This window comes from Dipodomys merriami, unplaced genomic scaffold (assembly GCF_024711535.1).
Source record: "Dipodomys merriami isolate MVZ:Mamm:240054 unplaced genomic scaffold, mDipMer1.0.p SCAF_3, whole genome shotgun sequence".
Lineage (NCBI taxonomy): Eukaryota > Metazoa > Chordata > Mammalia > Rodentia > Heteromyidae > Dipodomys > Dipodomys merriami.
Window position 1 is genome coordinate 4392141 of NW_027204492.1, and position 18194 is coordinate 4410334.

The following is an 18194-nucleotide window of genomic DNA, read 5'->3' on the forward strand; positions in this document are numbered from 1 at the left end:
ATTGAACACCTGCTCTTTGGAAGATGTTTGATTACTGGCAGAGGTATTAGTAAATTGGGTTTGGTCCGGTCCACATTTACTCATAGGATGATGGTGTCTAGGAGTAGCACTCACGTCAGGGGGTGTTGAGATGTCCTCGAAGATGAAAAGAACAGGCCGGGCGCTGGTGGTTCACGCCTGTTATCCTAGCTACTCAGGAGGCTGAGATCTGAGGATCGCGGTTCAAAGCCAGCCCGGGCAGGAGAGACCGTGAGACTCCTATCTCAAATAAACCACCAGAAAACCGGAAGTGGCGCTGTAGCTCAAGTGGTAGAGCGCTCGCCTTGAGCTGAAGAGCTGAGGGACAGTGCCCAGGCCCAGAGTTCAAGCCCCACGACCGACAAAAAAAAAAAAAAAAAAAAAAAAGATGAACACATGAAGTAGGGACGAGGAGGCAGGGATCCAAGGACAGCAGCCCATGGTCAATGTCCATAGCCAAGTCAGGCTCCCATTTGTGGAAACTCTAATTCTTTGTGTGGGAGTTTACTGCTGCAGCATGGGTCACATCCTAGGATGAAGTATCGTCAGCCAGAGAGAATGGGAGTCTGCTCTGCTCTGTGCAGCTCCTTTTGGGTGCAAGGAAGAATGTCTTCCTGGGGCACATATGTGAAGTGCAAAGGAAGTAGGTGAATTATCTGACCACGTAAGGTCTAGAAGCTCCTGTCCAAGTGCTCTTCTGGGTGGGTTGATGAGCCAGAACACACTATTAAAATAACATTTTTATTTTGTTATATTGAGTGATTTGACCCACTCTAAGCAAATACTAGATTTTAGTGCAGTGGGGGAGGGAGGCTGGTACTAGGACTTGAACACGGTGCCTCATGGTCTCACTGGAGGTTTTTTTTTTTTTTCTCACAGTTGACACTTTACCACATGAACACCTAAGGTCTGACATTTTCTTCCCAGGTTGGGTTTAAACATTAAACCTATGTATCTCCACTGCCTGAGTAGCCTGGATTACAGGCATGAGTCACCAGCTCATGGGGGAATTTCCTCCAATCAATTTAGTAAGGGACTGGGTTAGAAAGAGACCTCAGGTCTCATGTGGAGAGCATGCTGTAACCACTCATCCATCCTAGCCTAGGGCCAACCTTCTGACTCACAGTCCATGTCTCTTCTCAACATTACACAATGTCTCTGTAGTGACCAAAGAAGGGCCTTGAAAAGGCCAACACATTATAAACAGCCATAAACAAGTAACAGTGCAAAGCAAACACTGTTGCCTGCAGTTGGTTCCTAAAATGTGATTCTTCCCACATGTGGATATTTCTGTCAATTCTGCCCTGATTTACAACCTCTTTCTCTTGTTCATCCTCCATGTGCCCTCCCTTCCAATTCTACACTGCTTTCCTGATTCCTAGCTCTTCCAGACCCACTCCTCTGGAGGCCATAAAGAGTCACATGTCCTACCCTTAACACAGAGCATTGATGGGCCTTGCAGAAACCCCCACCAGCAAGGAAGTCAGACCTGAAGACCAGTGCATCTCAGAAAAGGTCTTTATGGAAAACAAAGTCCAGAGAGGGAAGCAGATCAGCCCCTGATACTTAGACTAACAACAGTAATTTAACCAGGTAAACAAAAAACCTCATCCACTTGGGCCCTCAAGGCAGTATTCATGTCTGTCCTTCTCATGCCTGTAATGTTCTGTAATGGTCTGTGTTGATCTAATATAAGCAACATCTTTTCCAAATCTGAGTTTGTTTCTGATAGTTACTCCCTTACTTCCTTCTGTGGGGATTTTTTTTTGGAGCTGGTCCTGGGACTCGAACTCAGGGCCTCAGTGCTGTCTCTAAGAAATTTTCCTGAAGGCTGGCACTCTACCACTTCAGCCACAGCTCCACTTCTGGAGTTTTTGGTAGGTTAGTGGAGATAAGAGTCTCATGGACTTTTCTTCCCAGGCTAGTTTTGAACCACCATCCTAAGATCTTAGCTTCCTGAGAACCTAGGGTTATAGATGTGAGCCACCAGTGTCTGGCTCCTGTGTTTTTAATCTCTTAGAATGCATTGTAAATTTTTTGAGAGCAAGACTCCATGTGTTGACTACAAGGTATAAAAGAAACAAAGCTTCAATGTGTGTTCTCTTTCTGACTAGGAGGTAGGCAGTGTTAACTTTTGGTTGATATGAGAGACAGAGTATTAAGAAAACTCTGGCCTGTGTCAAGGAACCCTAGAATTTTTCCTGTTCCTGTCTGTAAAGTTTTCAGGGTATCTGCTTTGACATTGAGGTCTTTGATCCATGTGGAATTGATGTGGTGCAGGGGGATATACGGGGATCTAGTTTTAGTTTTCTACAGGTGTTTAACCAAATTTGCCAGCACCATTTACTGAAGAGGCTGTCTTTCTTCCAATCTATTTTTTTTAGCTCCCTTATCGAAGATTAGGTGGTTATAGATCTGTGGGTTCATTTCTGGGTCTTTAGTTCTATTCTATTGGTCTTCAGGTCTGTTCTTGTGCCAGTACCAAGCTATTTTGATTATTATGGCTTTGTAGTAGAGTTTGAAATTTGGTATTGACATTCCTCTAGCACTGTTCTTTCTGCTAAGGATCGTTTTTGCTATTTGGGTTCTTTTATTGTTCCATATGAATTTTGGGGTTGCTTCTTCTATTTCATTGAAGAAAGAGGTTAGACTATTGATAAGTTTCGCATTGAATTTGTAGCTAGCCTTTGGCAATATTGCCATTTTCACGATGTTAATCCTCCCAATCCAGGAGCATGGGAGGCATTTCCACTTCCTAAGTTCTGCCTTAGTTTCCTTTTTTTAGGTTTTTAAAGTTTTCATCACAGAGGTCCTTCACTTCTTTAACTCCTACGTATTTTATTTTTTTGTGGGGCTATTATGAAAGGACTTGCTTTCCTGATTTCAGCTGCACTCTTCTCATTGTTGGCACATAGAAAAGCCTTTGATTTCTGAGGGTTAATTTTATACCCTGCTACTTTGCCAAAATTTCAAATCAGCTCAAGTAATTTGGGAGTGGAGTCCATGGGGTTCTTTAAATACAAGAGATAAAGAGATTAAACTTCCTGCCACTGCCATCTCCTTTTTGTAACTGTCCAGTTGCCTAGGCACACTAAGGACTCCTTTTCCTCTTCCTCCTCCCCTTTTCTTTCTTTTTGTCCTTCTTATCCACCTCCTCTTTGTTCTTTGTCTCTCTTTCTTTGAGGTAGGTTCTTGCCCTGTAATTCAGACTGTTGTCGAACTCATGTAGTCCAGGCTAGCAATGAACTCCAGATTCTTTTTCCTCAGCCTCCTGAATGTGGGGATTACAGCCAGGCACCACTATTCCTGGTTGAAGATTTCTTAAATGAGGTAAAAGATTTACAGTTCCTTCAGTTCTATTCCCATGGTATTTCAAAGGAGCCCTACTGACATAGGATCAAGTTGTGGGAGAGAGGAAGAATTTTAATACCCTTCTGGAGGTCTCAGTCTTTTTGCTAGCCTGTGCCCAGGGACTGTACCTACATGTGCTTTTCATTCGCTACACCTAAACTTTTTGTGTCGGGATCAGTGTTCTTCTCAGGAGTTGGATTCCCTGTCTTGAGAGCTTTAGGTGTCTTCCCAGTTGTTGCAGATGCTGCCAGGACAAGTTGGAGGCAGGGTCCTCAGGATCAAAATATGCTTTGTCTCATCCCCTGTATCCTGTAGAGGCCACCTTCTTCATTGGTGGACTGTAAAGGGTGGACTTTTGCACAGATCTCCTTCTTTAGACACAATATGAGAACTTTCAAATCTAGGCCACTTTTAGGCCAGGCTGGTAGATAGAAGAGAGAAAAACTAATACAAGAACTTCACCAGCATGGTGATCTTACTCTAACTGCTACTTTCCTAATCTCCCACTAACACCTATTCTTCATGAAATGGAACTTCTGATTTTACTGTAGTACTTGCAGCAAAAGTGCAACGTGTTTCTATTACCAAGTGTGGTAAATGACAGAATTCACTGCAAAGGTCAGTGGTGAGGATTATATTGGATGTTTGCAAAGCACTGCAGAGTCCTTGAGATCTAGATAGTACTCATGAACTTGTGAAAGCCTTTCCATTCTTCTCAGCAGTGTCCCAATCTACAACAACTTGGGTAGACTATGGAGGAGCTGAGTCCCCAGCACCAAATGGGGGACTTCAAACCATTAAATCAGGTATGAAAGCCTGCTGCACTAGGGAAAATAAGAGGCATTACAGAATTAACTCATGGCTACAAGTCATCCTAGCAAAATGGTATTGCACACAATCAGCAAGAAGAAAGATGCATAACAGGAAGTCTAAGGCAATCAGACACAAGTTTCCAAAACAGTCACATAGGATACACGTGATTCCTCCACAAGTGGAGGCCAGGCATATAGAATGTTGCCATCCAGTAGAGCTCACAAGAACCTCAGCACCCAGTTTTCCTGAGGGTGGTCAGGAGGTCTATTCTGCCCTAGCAGGAATCAAGTTCCAGGTCCCCTGTGAAAGTCTCTTCGTGTGATCCTATCTTTCTCATCCTCACCTATTTTGTAATATTCCAGTTCTCATAGGTTGGCAGTCACTGCACAGGAAACACTTCCTCCCATCCTGGCAATAGCACTGAGATAGAGCAACATCCACAGTGGAGACAGGGCACTCCATCCTACTTCTACCTGACATGAAGCCTCATGCTTGCTATACTCCAGCCTGAAAACACATCTGGATACTTTTACAAATGCCTTTTCTCAACAGTTGGACTATGAATTGTCTATTTGCAAGGCTTCTGGGGTTCTATGAAATGTTTCATTTTATTCACAGTCTGTCTTAGATCTAGGACCAGCCTCTCTTCCTTTCTTCCCTCTCTTCCTTCCTCCTTTTCTGTCTGTGTACATTAATATACACATGTATTTGTATGTTGTTTCAAGTAACAACAGCAAAAATACTACTATTGCTCAGCCAGCATGGCAACAATTAAGAACAGAAACAATAAATTTTGGCAAGGATATAGAGAATAAGGGACTTATATTCACTGTTGTTAGCAATGTAAATTAATGCAGCCACTGTGGAAATCAACATGAAGATTCCTCAAAAAACTTAAAATAGGTCTTCCATAAATCCTGGAGTATTAATCAAACACAACAAACAAATTGCATGTGCAGTAAAATGGATAGAACTGCAAATCATTATAGTAATAAAAATAAGCCAGACGAAGAAAGACAAATCTCCCAAAGTGAATATTTCATAAGTGAAATCTATAGGTGAAAACATGAGAGTAGCATGGGGGTTCTTTGGTGGTAGAACCAGTGGGAGGGAAAAATGAGAGGGTAAAGAGGGAATGAAAATGACTGAAGAACTTGATAAGCATGTCTGAAACTAGAATAATGAGGCCATTAAAACTGTTTAAAAATGGGTAGGAGCCAATGGCTCATGCCTGTAATCCTAGGTATTCAGGAGGCTGAGACCTAAGGATCATGATTGGAAGCTAGCCCAAATAGGAAATGGCTTGAGAGTCTTTTTTTTTGGGGGGGGGGTCCGGTCATGGGGCCTGAACTCTGGGCCTGGGCGCTGTCCCTCAGCTCTTCAGCTCAAGGCTAGCGCTCTACTACTTGAGCCACAGTGCCACTTGCGGCTTTTTTTTTCTTTTTGTTTATGTGGTGCTGAGGAATCGAACCCAGGGCCTCAGGCATGCAAGGCAAGAGCTCTAACACTGAGCCACCTTTCCAGCCCCAGCTTGAGATTCTTACCTCCAATTAGCCACCACAAACCAGGAAGTGGAGCTTGTGGCTCAAGTGGTAGAGCATTAGCCTTGAGCAAATAAGCTCAGGGACAGTACCCAGGCCTTGTGGTTTTGCTCCAGCACAGACACAGAAACTGGTAGGGACAATAAGAATGATGGAGGGAGTCAATCTGATCAAGGATATCATATGCAAATGTAGAAATATCAGAATTCTCCCCTTGTTTTCTTGTGCCAGTACTGTGGCTTGAACTTACAACCTGGGATGCTGTCTCCCACAGTCCAAGTTCTGGCATTTTTGTGATCAATTAGAGAAAAGAGTCTTATGGACTTTCCTGCCCAGGCTAGCTTTGAACTGTAATTCTCAGATCTCAACGTCCTGAGTAGCTAGGATTATAGGTCTGAGTCACTGGCACCCCACCCAGTACAATGTTTCCTTCATTAATGCATGATAATAATGAATAATGATTGATAAATAAAGCTAACAAGTACATATAAAGAGTTCTCTGCAAACTTTTTTCTCCTCTGAACCTATCAGCTACCTACCTCAAACTATAACCTTCTAAGAAGTTTAAAGTAGTACCACACACCTAAAGAATATACACCTAGGATGAAAATGTAAAGTGACCTCAGTGATGAGCTATTTCTCATACTCATGGATTCATTTTTTTCCCATAGAGAATATCAGAATAACAGAATGTGAAGGTAGTCTTTTTTTTGCCAGTCCTGGGGCTTGAACTCGGGGTCTAGACACTGTCCCTGAGCTTCCGTTGCTCTAGGCTAGAACTTAGCACCACTTCTGGCTTTATGTGGTACTGAGGAATTGAAACCAGGGCTTCATGTATGCTAGACAAGCACTCTACCACTAAGCCACATTCCCAGCCTTGTCTCAAAACTCACCAGTGTCAACAGCTCATGCCTGTAATCTTAGCTACTCATGAGGCTATGATCCAAGGATAGGTCCATGAGACTCTTATCTCCAATTAGCCAGCTAAAAGCCAGAAATGGAGTTGTGGCTCAAGGGGTAGAGCACCATTCTTGAGCAAAAAAGCTAAGGGATAGTGCCCAGGCCCTGAGTTCAAGCATAGTACCATGCATACACATGCACTAAGTGCCCCCGCCCACACACACACATGAATAAAGATAAAATTGAAGTGATCATTATTAGTTATTCCAAACAAAAAAATACACATTCACATGCAGATCAAAATATACACTAAAGAAACAGAAATGTGGGACTGAGTCAAATATTTGAATACTGGGACACACAATTTGTTCAAAAAGGATAGATACCTTCATCAATTAGTTGCCCAATGGGAATTCATTTTGATATGTTCATATATGCATACAATATATCTTGATCAGATCCACCACCTCCGTTACTCTTATTTCCCCTCCTCACTTCCAAACCAATTTCAACAACCTTCATTATTTTTATGGACTTGTGTTTAATGGTGTTGGGGCTTGACCTCAGGGCCTTGGTGCTATTGCTAAGCCTAAGCCTTTTTTTTTTTTTGCTCAAGACTGGATCTCTACCACTTGAGCCACAACTCCACTCTGGTTTTCTGGTGGATAACTGGAGATAAGAGTCTCACAGCCTCTCTGGGGTGAACTGCAATCTTTATATCATACTTCCTGAGTAGCTAACATTATAAGTATGAGCCACAGGTGCCAGCAGGACAATAAAGTTTTAAGGTTAACATGGAGCAAATATGAAGCATAAGCTGTATATATGTCATAATTCTGAAATTCAGTATGAAACTTCCAAAAAGTGAAGTACTAGGCTAGGGGTAAAGCTCAGTAGTACAGAGTTAGCCTGATATAGGCCCTGGATTATACCACCAGCGCTTCAAAACCAGCAAGCAGGCAAACAAACAAAACACTACAAGGGTTAGTCCATTTATTATCACTATGTCAATTTAACATGAATCCTCTAGAGGTAATAGAATGAGCTATATAATACAACTACTTCAACTCATGAAAACTAAGACAAATTATTTTTCATGGTATTAAGGTTTGAATTTAGTCTTGGACTTGCTAGACCAGAGCTTTAAGTTTAATATTTAGCCAGTGCCCAGCAACACATTGGCTAGCAAGCATGAGACCTTGAGTTTAAACCCCAGTAACTAAAGAAAAGCAACATATGTCTATTTCTCAGTTTGTTAAGGAATTTCCATACCCATCTTGGTCATATATATGAAGAACCATAAGTCAATACAGAAAAAGATGCCTACATACCATTTATTGTACCTCTGTTCACAATAGAAAGGCTGTGGGTATAATGAAAAATGAAATTATGTCATTTATAGGAAAATGAATTGATAAAGCCAAGTATATGTTTTCTCCCATTTATGGAAGCTAGACCTAATCATTACATATGCAAAGATCTATACATAATACACACACACACACACACACACACACACACACACACACACACACACACACACACACACACACACACACACACACACCATGATTTTAATTGTGGGTCTGTATAGGGGGAACAAGGGAAAATTAGAGAGGAAAAATTTCAAAGAATATGAATAATACCAAAATACAACTTGTAGCTAGACATTGGTGACTCATACCTGTAATTCTAGCTAATCAGGCAGTTGAGGTCTGAATATATAGCTAGGATGCCAGCCTAGGCAGGAAAATACACGAGACTTTTATCTCCAATTCATCAGTAAAAGGAAGTAGAGACATGGCTCAAGTAGTAGAGTACCTGCCATGTGCACAAAAAGTGGCAAAAGCTCACTGAAATTTGAACAATAGGGGGGAGAGGGGATTAAAAAAAGATAGCAATAGAGGGGGAAATTTGCTTAAAATCGAATCTATGCCCATTTGATTTTCATGAAATGCCATGGCAAAATCCCTTTGTACAATTTAACATGCACTAAAAAATAGAATGGAGAAAAATTAAACAGGTTCTGGTGGTAATGGGAACTGTGGGTATGGGGAAGGAAAATGGAGAGGGTGCATGATGGACAGCATAATTTATATGCAGATATGAGAACAGAACAATGAAACCGGTTGAAATTATTTTTAACATGTAGGTAGAGGAGGGAGAATAGAGAAGATGAATATGATTGTGGTACATGATTGTATGGAAATGTCACAATGAAATCCTCTTGTACAACCAATATAAGCTAATAAAAATGCCCCCAAAAATGGTTGGAAATTACTCAAGAAGCAGAGTGCCTGCTTAGCAATTGTAAGTCCCTGTGCTCTAATCCCAGTACAAAGAAAGAAAAAAAGAAGAAAGAGAGAGAGAGAGAGAGAGAGAGAGAGAGAGAGAGAGAGAGAGAGAGAGAGAGAGAGAGAGAGAGAGAGAGAGGAAGGAAAGAAAGAAAGAAAGAAGGAAGGAAAGGAAGGAAGGAAGGAAGAAAGGAAGGAAGGAAGGAAGAAAGAAAGAAAGAAAGAAAGAAAGAAAGAAAGAAAGAAAGAAAGAAAGAAAGAAAGAAAGAAAGAAAGAAAGAAAGAAAGAAAAGAAAAGAAAAGGAAAAGGAAAGGAAAAAGAAAGAAATGGGAGGAGGGAAGAAGGAGGTACTCTATCACTTGAGCCACACCTCCAGTTCCAGCTTTTTGCTGGTTAATTAAAAATAAGAGTCTCTTAGATTGTTGACTCCAGTTGGCTTCAAATCGGAATTCTCAGATCTCAGCCTTCTCAGTAGCAGGATTATAGGCAGAAATCACTAATGGTTGGCATAGGTATTCCTTGAATCAGTGTGTACACACGAGTATCTTACAAATGCTACAACTTCGGAGATGTAAACTCCTAAGGCACAATAGGCCTTCCTCAATTTTCTCCTGAATGGCTTTGATTGAAGCACTGACTTTCATTCTAATATTTTGTCAATTTGTCAGAAGCAACTCTTTAATGTCCCTCTACATGGAAAACATATCCTCATTAGAATTACTGTCAAGTAAATAACTGTAATGTCTGTTCAGCAGCATTGGAAAGACATTTAGCATTAACGAATAGGAGTCACTTAAAAATAAAGATTACTTGCTTCCTTTCTTCCAGTGAAAATTTATAGTGGCAATTACCTCAATTTGAAATTTTATACACTGTGTGTGTGTGTGAATGTGTGTGTGAGTGTGTGTGTGTGTGTGTGTGTGTGTGTGTGTGTGTGTGTGTGTGTGTGTGTGTGTGTGTGTGTGTGTGTGTGCAGGTCCTGGGACCTGAGTGCTAATCCTGATGTTCTTTGATGTTCTTTGCTCAAGGCTAGCCACTTGAGCAATAGCTCCACTTGTGTCATTTTTTGGTAGATAATTGGAGATAACAGTCTCATGGACTTTCGTGGTTGGGTGGCTTTGAACCATGAGCATCAGATCTGTTTGAGTAGTAAGGCATGAGCCACTGTTGCTGGGTCTTAAAATTTTATATGTATGCTTCATATTTTTAGTATTTTAAATGTAAAAAATCCAGCTAATGACAAAAAATGTTTACCTAACAATCTCAAAGGCAAGGTTTAATTTCTTCATGAGGAAACATTTCCAAAGGTTATTTTTTAACATGTCTAACTGGAAGACATATTTAGAGGGAATATTGTTGTGCCACTTTATGTAAAATAGAAAAGTACTCCATTTACAAAGTACTCTAAAGGCACAAAAGTAATGTAGCCAGTGAGCCTTCTGAATAAATTTGACTAGAAGATAAAGACAAAGAATAGCTTAATGGCATATGTGTGCTCATGTTTGCTCATACCCACTGTCTAAGTTAGGACAAAAAGTGCACACTGGCTCTGAGTCTTTGTTCAGAGTTTGACCTCTATTAAAGTGTAACTACCATCAGATATAGCAACTTAAAATTGGGTTGGATTCAGCTTGTACATTACTGGCAGGCTACCAATAGCGACATTAATTCTCACACCATGTGTCATTTATGTAGTTTAAACAAGGTCAATTTTAGAAAATTCAGTCTATTCAGTTCTCCATCCTCAAGATAAACAAAAGCATACAAAATAACTAAAGTGAAAAGGCAAAAATCAGATACTAAAACCATATAGATCACTTCCTTTGTGACAAAACCTGGAATACAAATTACCCAATCTAATTTTTTCCTAACATTTCATAGTATGCAAAGTAAAAATGTTTCCTGATGAAATGAGAGTTTGTATTCCACATGCCAGGTCTGGACATTCACCATATAGGCCAAATAAAGAGACATGATGAAAGGCAGAGAAAGGGAGATTTATTACATGTCACTTGACTTAGTATATATCCTCAGCTGTCTTTGGGATGTAGACATGAGGTTCACACTTAAAGAGGGAACTCGGGATAAAAGAAAAGAGGTACAAATAATATTACACTGTCCTAGTAAAAATATGGTGTAGTTGATAATTATTTCAGTCTATATTTGGGAAGGATTCTGGAGAAACTATAATGGCTGTCATCATTGGTCAGGTTAAATAAGTCATCACTCTCCAATGTGTACTTTGTCCTGAGAAAAGTCTATTGTACCTTTGAGGTAGTTTAGGTCTCCATAAAATTGTTATTGATCAACCCTGATCTTCCCAGATTCTAAGGTAGTTGCTGTAAGGTCTGTCCCGGGCCACACAGGCCCAATGAAGACACCTCCCTCCCTCTTGGCTAAGTTTCCACCCAGTATCTGTTACCTAGGTAACTGGCAGACCTGGAAGCAGTCACCTCCCCCTCCTGCTAGGTCACATCCTGGGCCACCTCTGGTCACATGCCTCCCATCTGACCTTAGGAGGCTCCCAGACCCTGATGTCACATCGAGATCCAGGGTGGCCATACCTTTCCCCCACCTGGCCACACCTCTTCCCATCCTTGGCCTAGATAAGTCCTGGCCCACAGTGGGTCGCCCCTTTTCGGCCATGCCTCTCCAACATGCATGGTGGGGGCAGCAGTTCAGTAAATAAACTTCTTTTCCTGCCTGAAAACCGTGCGGTGTTCTCTTCATTGGCTACCTAATGAAACCTATTTAATATGCCTTACAATTGCAAAATGACTAAAAAAGAATGACCTACACCAGAGCTCTTCTCCTGTTTTTAGTTACTTTGTGGGAACAAGTACAGAGTCTATTTCTCTGCATAAAGTGGTTTTTAAGTACCTCTTACTTTTACTTCTGTTAGCATGCCCTCCATCTCAGGTCCTGAGCCCCCTCCACTTCACTTTCCAGAGCACCTGAAATCCACCCTACCTCTCCCGGGGCTCCCACCAGTTTTTCTGGGCTAGGTCAGCATTCACACTCTCCACCCAGACCTAGCTGCACATGGAGAGTACCTCCCACCTCTAGCCCCCAATATTATTCCCCTGGATAGGGGCAGATGCCATATTGCTCCCTCTCCCAGGAGGGAGATAGCCTTGTCAGCCCCTCTGATAAACCTCATTATAAACCTTCTCCTGTATGTGACTGTGCTCATGTGGTCTTCTGGGATGTCTGCTTTCCTTTGGTGCCAAACTCAGATTAAGGATCCCCCAGTGAGTTTGCTCTTCCCCTCCGGGAATCTGAGCTGCCTAGGGGACCTTGTGCCAGTCCCAGGCCCACCCAGAGTACCAGCGAGGTAACTTTCTCCTGACTTTTTCCTCAGTGGATACTTACAGTGCTCTCTTTTCCAAACAAATATGACATTCTTATAAATGCATCTGAATTTTATGTCTTGAACTGACTGAGACAGCTATTCTAATATATTTTGTATTTGGATTATTTTGGAATTCAAATAGGAACAAGGATAAACAAATAAGACTGTATCAAGATAAAAAGATTTTGCATAACAAAGACATAACCATTAGGCTCAAAAGACAGTCTACAGAATGAGAGGAAATCCTCTGCCCGTTATACATCTAAAGAGGGTTAATAAACAATATAAAGGTAGCTCAAAAACTAAACTCGAAATTAATAAATGGGCAAATGAACTGAGCAGATACTTCTCACAAGAAGTACAAATGTCCAACAAATATATGAAGAGATGCTCAACATCTCAGGCCATAAAGAAATGCAAATCAAAATGGCCATCATTAAGAATATGAATAACAAATGCTGGATAGAATGATGACAAAGGGAAAAGGGAACAATTAGGACACTGTTGGTAGGAATGAAAACCAGTGAAGCTACTATGGAAATCAGTATGAGTTTCCTCAAAACAAACAAACAAACAAACCTAAAGATAAACCTACCATACAATCTGTTGAGACCACTCTTGGACATTTATCCAAAGGAATGTATGCCACCATACAATAGAGGTACCTGCACACCTATGTTCATTGCAGCCAAGTCCAGATGCCCTCAAACTTAGGTAATTCAAAATATTGCTATCTTTGGCTTGACTAGTCTGAGTTGAGCAGTTCTCATTCAGATTCTCTCCTGGACACATTTTTTTTCCCTCCCTCTTTCCCTTCCTTCCTCCCCCAACTCCCCTCCCATTTCAAGCTCATTGTCTTCAAAGAATGTGCATAAACAAGCACTTCTTCCCAACACATCAGCACAACCCATTGTTTACAGGAGATCCCTGAATGTCAGGGCAAGGATCCTGGGCCCCTTTGTTTCTCGTTACATGCCAGAGGAAGAAGGAAAGCATTCAAGCCAGGTAAAAAACAAACCAAGGCTATCCAGAGACCTTCTGGTTTTCTGCACACCAGTTGTTGTAACAAGACTCTATAAGGGTCTATCCAAATATGAAACCAATCATTATGGGGGGCAAAAGGGATATGGATGGCAGTAGACCAAAGGAGACCACTGCCACCTGACTCACCAACAAGCTCATCACACAACAACTAGAATAGGAACCCAAGGCTAGATCTGATTTCCATGGCCAGCCTTGATGCTCAAGAGCAACTTTGCCCAGCCAGAGTCCCTCACCTCACCAGGAGAGCAGCTATGGAGTCACCAGCCATTCTCTTCATTGAGCATGTCTTGATCTCTCTCCTGAGTACTCACGGTTCTCTCTAGTGCCTCCCCTACTCCAATTAAGCTCCCCTGGGTGGGCACCGGTTAAGTAAAAGCTTGCTTACCTGACAGGAAATCCTGAGGACCAGTGGAAAGAAAGCACTAAGTTCTCACAGAAGTGACAGGGACTCCCGAGGTAATTCTGTACTGTGTCAAAAGCAGAAAGGTGACCTCACCCTGGGGCCGCGGAGTTTCAAAAGAGTGTTGAGTGCTCTGACTGAGCCAACTCTGCTTCGGCAGTAATGCCCCCATCCAAACCACGCAGCTGGTGCCCACACATGCTCAGCCTCAAGAAGGTGGATGGCTGGAACCTGACTGTTTTCAGAGATTACCAGGTACGAATGCACCAATTGTCTGGACTGGCAGCAAAGAGAGGAGTACCACGCACCTCGTCCCTTGAGTTATAGCATCTCCAACAGTCCCACTCTGAAAACATTCCTCTAGGGCAGGGAGAAGGTATTTAGACTTCTGACAGACACCAAAGTTTCAAAAGATGGCAAAGAGGGAGAGGCAGCAAAGCTATTCCGGTTTGGAGGAAGAGCTGTCAGAAGCTGTGAACCATTTTCGGAACTGGTGAATTTGTAAATGCACGAAGGTGGCAGATGGGTGACTGTTGGGATTTTGAAAAGGGAAAAATACTCATTTAAGAAGAGGAGTGAATGATTTTTGGAAAGAAAGCATGACAAGCTCACCATCTAAAGGAGATTGATTTTTTTTTAATTTTATATTCTTTTGTGGGTCATGGGGCTTGAATTCGGGGCATGGGCACTGCCCTGAGCTTCTTTTGCTCAAGCCAAGCATTCTACTACTTGAGCTACAACTCCACTTCTGGATTTTTTGAATAGTTTGTTAGAGATAAGAGTCTCATGGAGTTTTCCTGCCTGGGCTGGCTTCAAACTGCGATCTACTGGTCTCAGCCTCCTTAGTAGCTAGGATTACAGGCGTGAGCCACTGGTGCCTAGCATAATGTGCCTACTTTTGACCAGGAAAGTTTTAGAAAAGAGACATCTCCATAAGGATTTTTTTCTATATATTAAAGGTTGAGGATACACCAGTAGGATTTCTAACCTGAGATTCAAGGCCATGCAAACAACTCAGTGGGCCAGGTCCCTCCACCAGGGTTTTTTTTGGTCAGTCATCGGTCTTGAACTCTGGGCCTGGGCACTGTCCCACTGTCCCTCAACTCTTCAGCTCAAGGCTAGCGCTCTACCACTTGAGCCACAGTGCCACTTCCGGCTTTTTCTGCTTATGTGGTGCTGAGGAATCAAACCCAGGGCCTCATGCATGCAAGGCAAGAGCTCTACCACTGAGCCACCTTCCCAGCCCCAGACACCAAGTCTTTAGACTGAACTTAGAGAAAGATTTTTAGCTCGGTCTTAAGCAAGAAAGCTCAGAGAAAGTGCCCACACTCTTAGTTCAAGCCCCAGGATGGGCACACAAATAAAGGATTTCTGTCTGGGAAAAAAATAGCAATGCAGTGGAACACAGGGCTCATTCTCAGAGCCAGCTGCCCTTTCTCTCATACTTCTACTTCAGGAGTCTTGACTTTAGGTCATTGAACATGTATTAAATTTCTTGCTGAGCTATTTTGAGCTTCTGAGATCTTCTTGTGTCAAGATTCATTCCAGAAAGAACTTGACAATCAAGTATCTCTATTCAGATAGCAGAAATCAGACACAACATTAGAAAGGGTGTTTTGCACTTGAGCATTTAAAAAATGTCAAAATGGCCAACAGAAAGAAAATTGCAAGACTTCTGTTGAGTGATTAAAACAGCAGAGGGGAGAACAATGTCCTCAAATGTGAAGTCTATGTAGGCAGAAGTCACCTTTATACAATTCACCACGGTATTCCCCATGCCTAAGGAAGTGAGAGCCCCACGGGCAGAGGGCAAGTGTGTCAAGACAGTCCATTTCCCTCTAGTTTCAAGAATAGATATGCTGACAATATGTGAAATCACCATCTTGTCGACCCCATCTTTGTGGGAATGCTGTTTTAATTCTTGGTTTGAGAATTTTAAAAGACCACTTTTGACCAGAGTAGCTTTATGGAAATGTACCATTGCTGACCAGGTGTCTTGACTGTCTGGTGTGGAACCCGGGTGAATTGGGCATAACCTTCTCTGGCCACCCTACCTCTGCCTGCCCAGAGGAGCTGGCAGGCTCTAAACACACAGCATGGTTCTTGACAACACTGTGCAATAAGTCCTCAGGAAGATTGTGAAATACCCATACTTACTGCCATCTCGGGGACAGTTTATTTAGAACTTCTTGATGAGAAGGCTTGAGCAATAGTAAGATGGTTTTTTTAATGGATACCCAAATAATCATTAGGATATGCTCCCAGGTGATTGGAAGGGTAAGATTTGAGATCCATTCATATGGGTCTCAAGTAAAGTTGAAATTCACCTTCCTGCTTCTCCTGAGGCAGCCTAGAGGAAAGTGCTCTGAGTTTATGTTAAATATGCTAAGGTTTGATCCCTGCTTTTGCTTTATGGCTATGGCATTTGGTAAGGTGTTCAACATTTCTGATCTTCCATTGAATAACCATAAAAGTAACAAAACTCTAGAAGCTACCAATGAGATACCACATGGAAAGCAGTGGACATACAGTATAACCCTCATAAAAATCAGAGCCCTTCCCTCTCTGCCCCTCCCTACATTGCAATAACAGCCATGGGAAATCTGGCCTGGTTCTGACCTGCTTCTTTTGACTGACAGTGGCCACAGTATCAGCCTGGATTTGCAGTCCTCATTCCTGGGTGAGCTTCTGAATTTGATCTGGCTCTTCTTTCCGGACCTCGTTTCCATCACCGGTTTCTGTTGCTCAGAACTATGGCCCAAGGAGATGGTTTTCTAAAAGTAGCTGGCTCCCATGCTGTTACTGCTCCAGCTGAGTTTCAGCACAGGGAAAGAGTATTACTAAGGTTACATTTGTCCAGGACTTACATCTGATTCAAGGCAAGGCCAGGCAAGCCCAACCTACCTTCCCAGTCTCTTGGAACTGGACTTTGCAGAAGGTTGGGAGTTATTGATTCAGAGTTGTGTGTCTACATCATACCAACCTCCTTATATGGAAGTTATTATTATTATTATTATTGTTGCCAGTCCTGAGCTTAAACTGTGAGCCTGTGCACTGTTCCTGAGCTTCTTTTTTGCTCAAGGAAAGTGATCTATCACTTGAGTCACAGTACCACTTCGGTAGCTTATTGGACATGAGTCTCACTGACTTTCCTGCCCAGGTTGGCTTCGAACTGTGATCCTGGGATCTCAGCCTCCTGGGTAGCTAGGATTATAGGCACGCATCACTGACACTTGGCCTTATATGGAATTTCAGTGCATAAAATCATTTACTTTGTTGGGTACCAGTGGCTTAGGCCTATATTCCTATCTACCCCAGAGGCTGAGATCTGAGAATCTCAGTTTAGAGCCAGCCCCACAGACAAGTCCAAAGGACTTTTATCACCCAAAACCAGCAAAAAACTGGAAGTGGAGACATGGTTCTAGTGGTATAGCATCAGCTGTAAGGGAAAAGGCCAAGTGAGAGCTTGAGGCCCTGAGTTCAAGCTTCAGTACCAGGAAAACAAAATTGCTCCAAGGTCTGCTCAGATTTGAGCCCCCAGTGCTGTGCTGAGCGAGCGTAATGACAGAGGGCCTAGAGAACATGCACTGGGATATGAGAAAGGTGTGGGAACACATGGGGCTGCTTATAAAAATCAAGAGTGGCTCTGAAGCGTCTTGAGATGGTATATGTTTACAGCATTTCTAGAAGAGCTGACCTGCTTCCCCCAAGTCTAGGTAGAGGGAATATGCAAAGGGAGAGCATAACTTGCCCAGCCAACAGCAAAGAATTTGATTATATCGATGTATGAAGGTCTACATGCAGAAAGACAGAAACAGATGGGCCTCTGACAGGCACTGAGGCGATCCTCAAGCCCTGCTCCACTGCTGCAGCAGGGCGTTTTTGTCACATCGTCTAGAACCATCTCATTCTGCTTTTTTTAGAAACATAGGTAATCTCCTTTGATGATCCCATTGTCAGGTGTATAGATTTTAATGAATAAACTGATTCATAAAGAGGCTAACATTGCAATACAGGTTGCATATGATAATGGTCTGATTTGATAAACAAACTTTGGAAAAGGAACAGATAGGAAAGATAACTGAGATTACATGTAGTACGTGGCAAATGAATGAAAGGGAGAGTAGAGTGAAGAATGACTCCTAGGTTTCAATTGGACTAATTTCCTCATGACAAATAATTAGTCTTCCTTCCAGAATGCAAACTTCTTAGGTGAAGCAATTCAGAACGACAAGAACATCTTGAATACCTTCTACAGGTCAGGCACACTAATTCCTCACAAAAACTAAAGAAGTCTTTTCCCTTCCCTTCTTCCTCCCCCTCCCCCTTTCCTTTTCAGCCATACTTCTCCACCATGCATGGCAGGGGGCAGCAGTTCAGTAAATAAACTTTTCCTGCCTGGAAACACACACACACACACACACACACACACACACACACACACACACACACACACACACACACACACACACAAAACTAA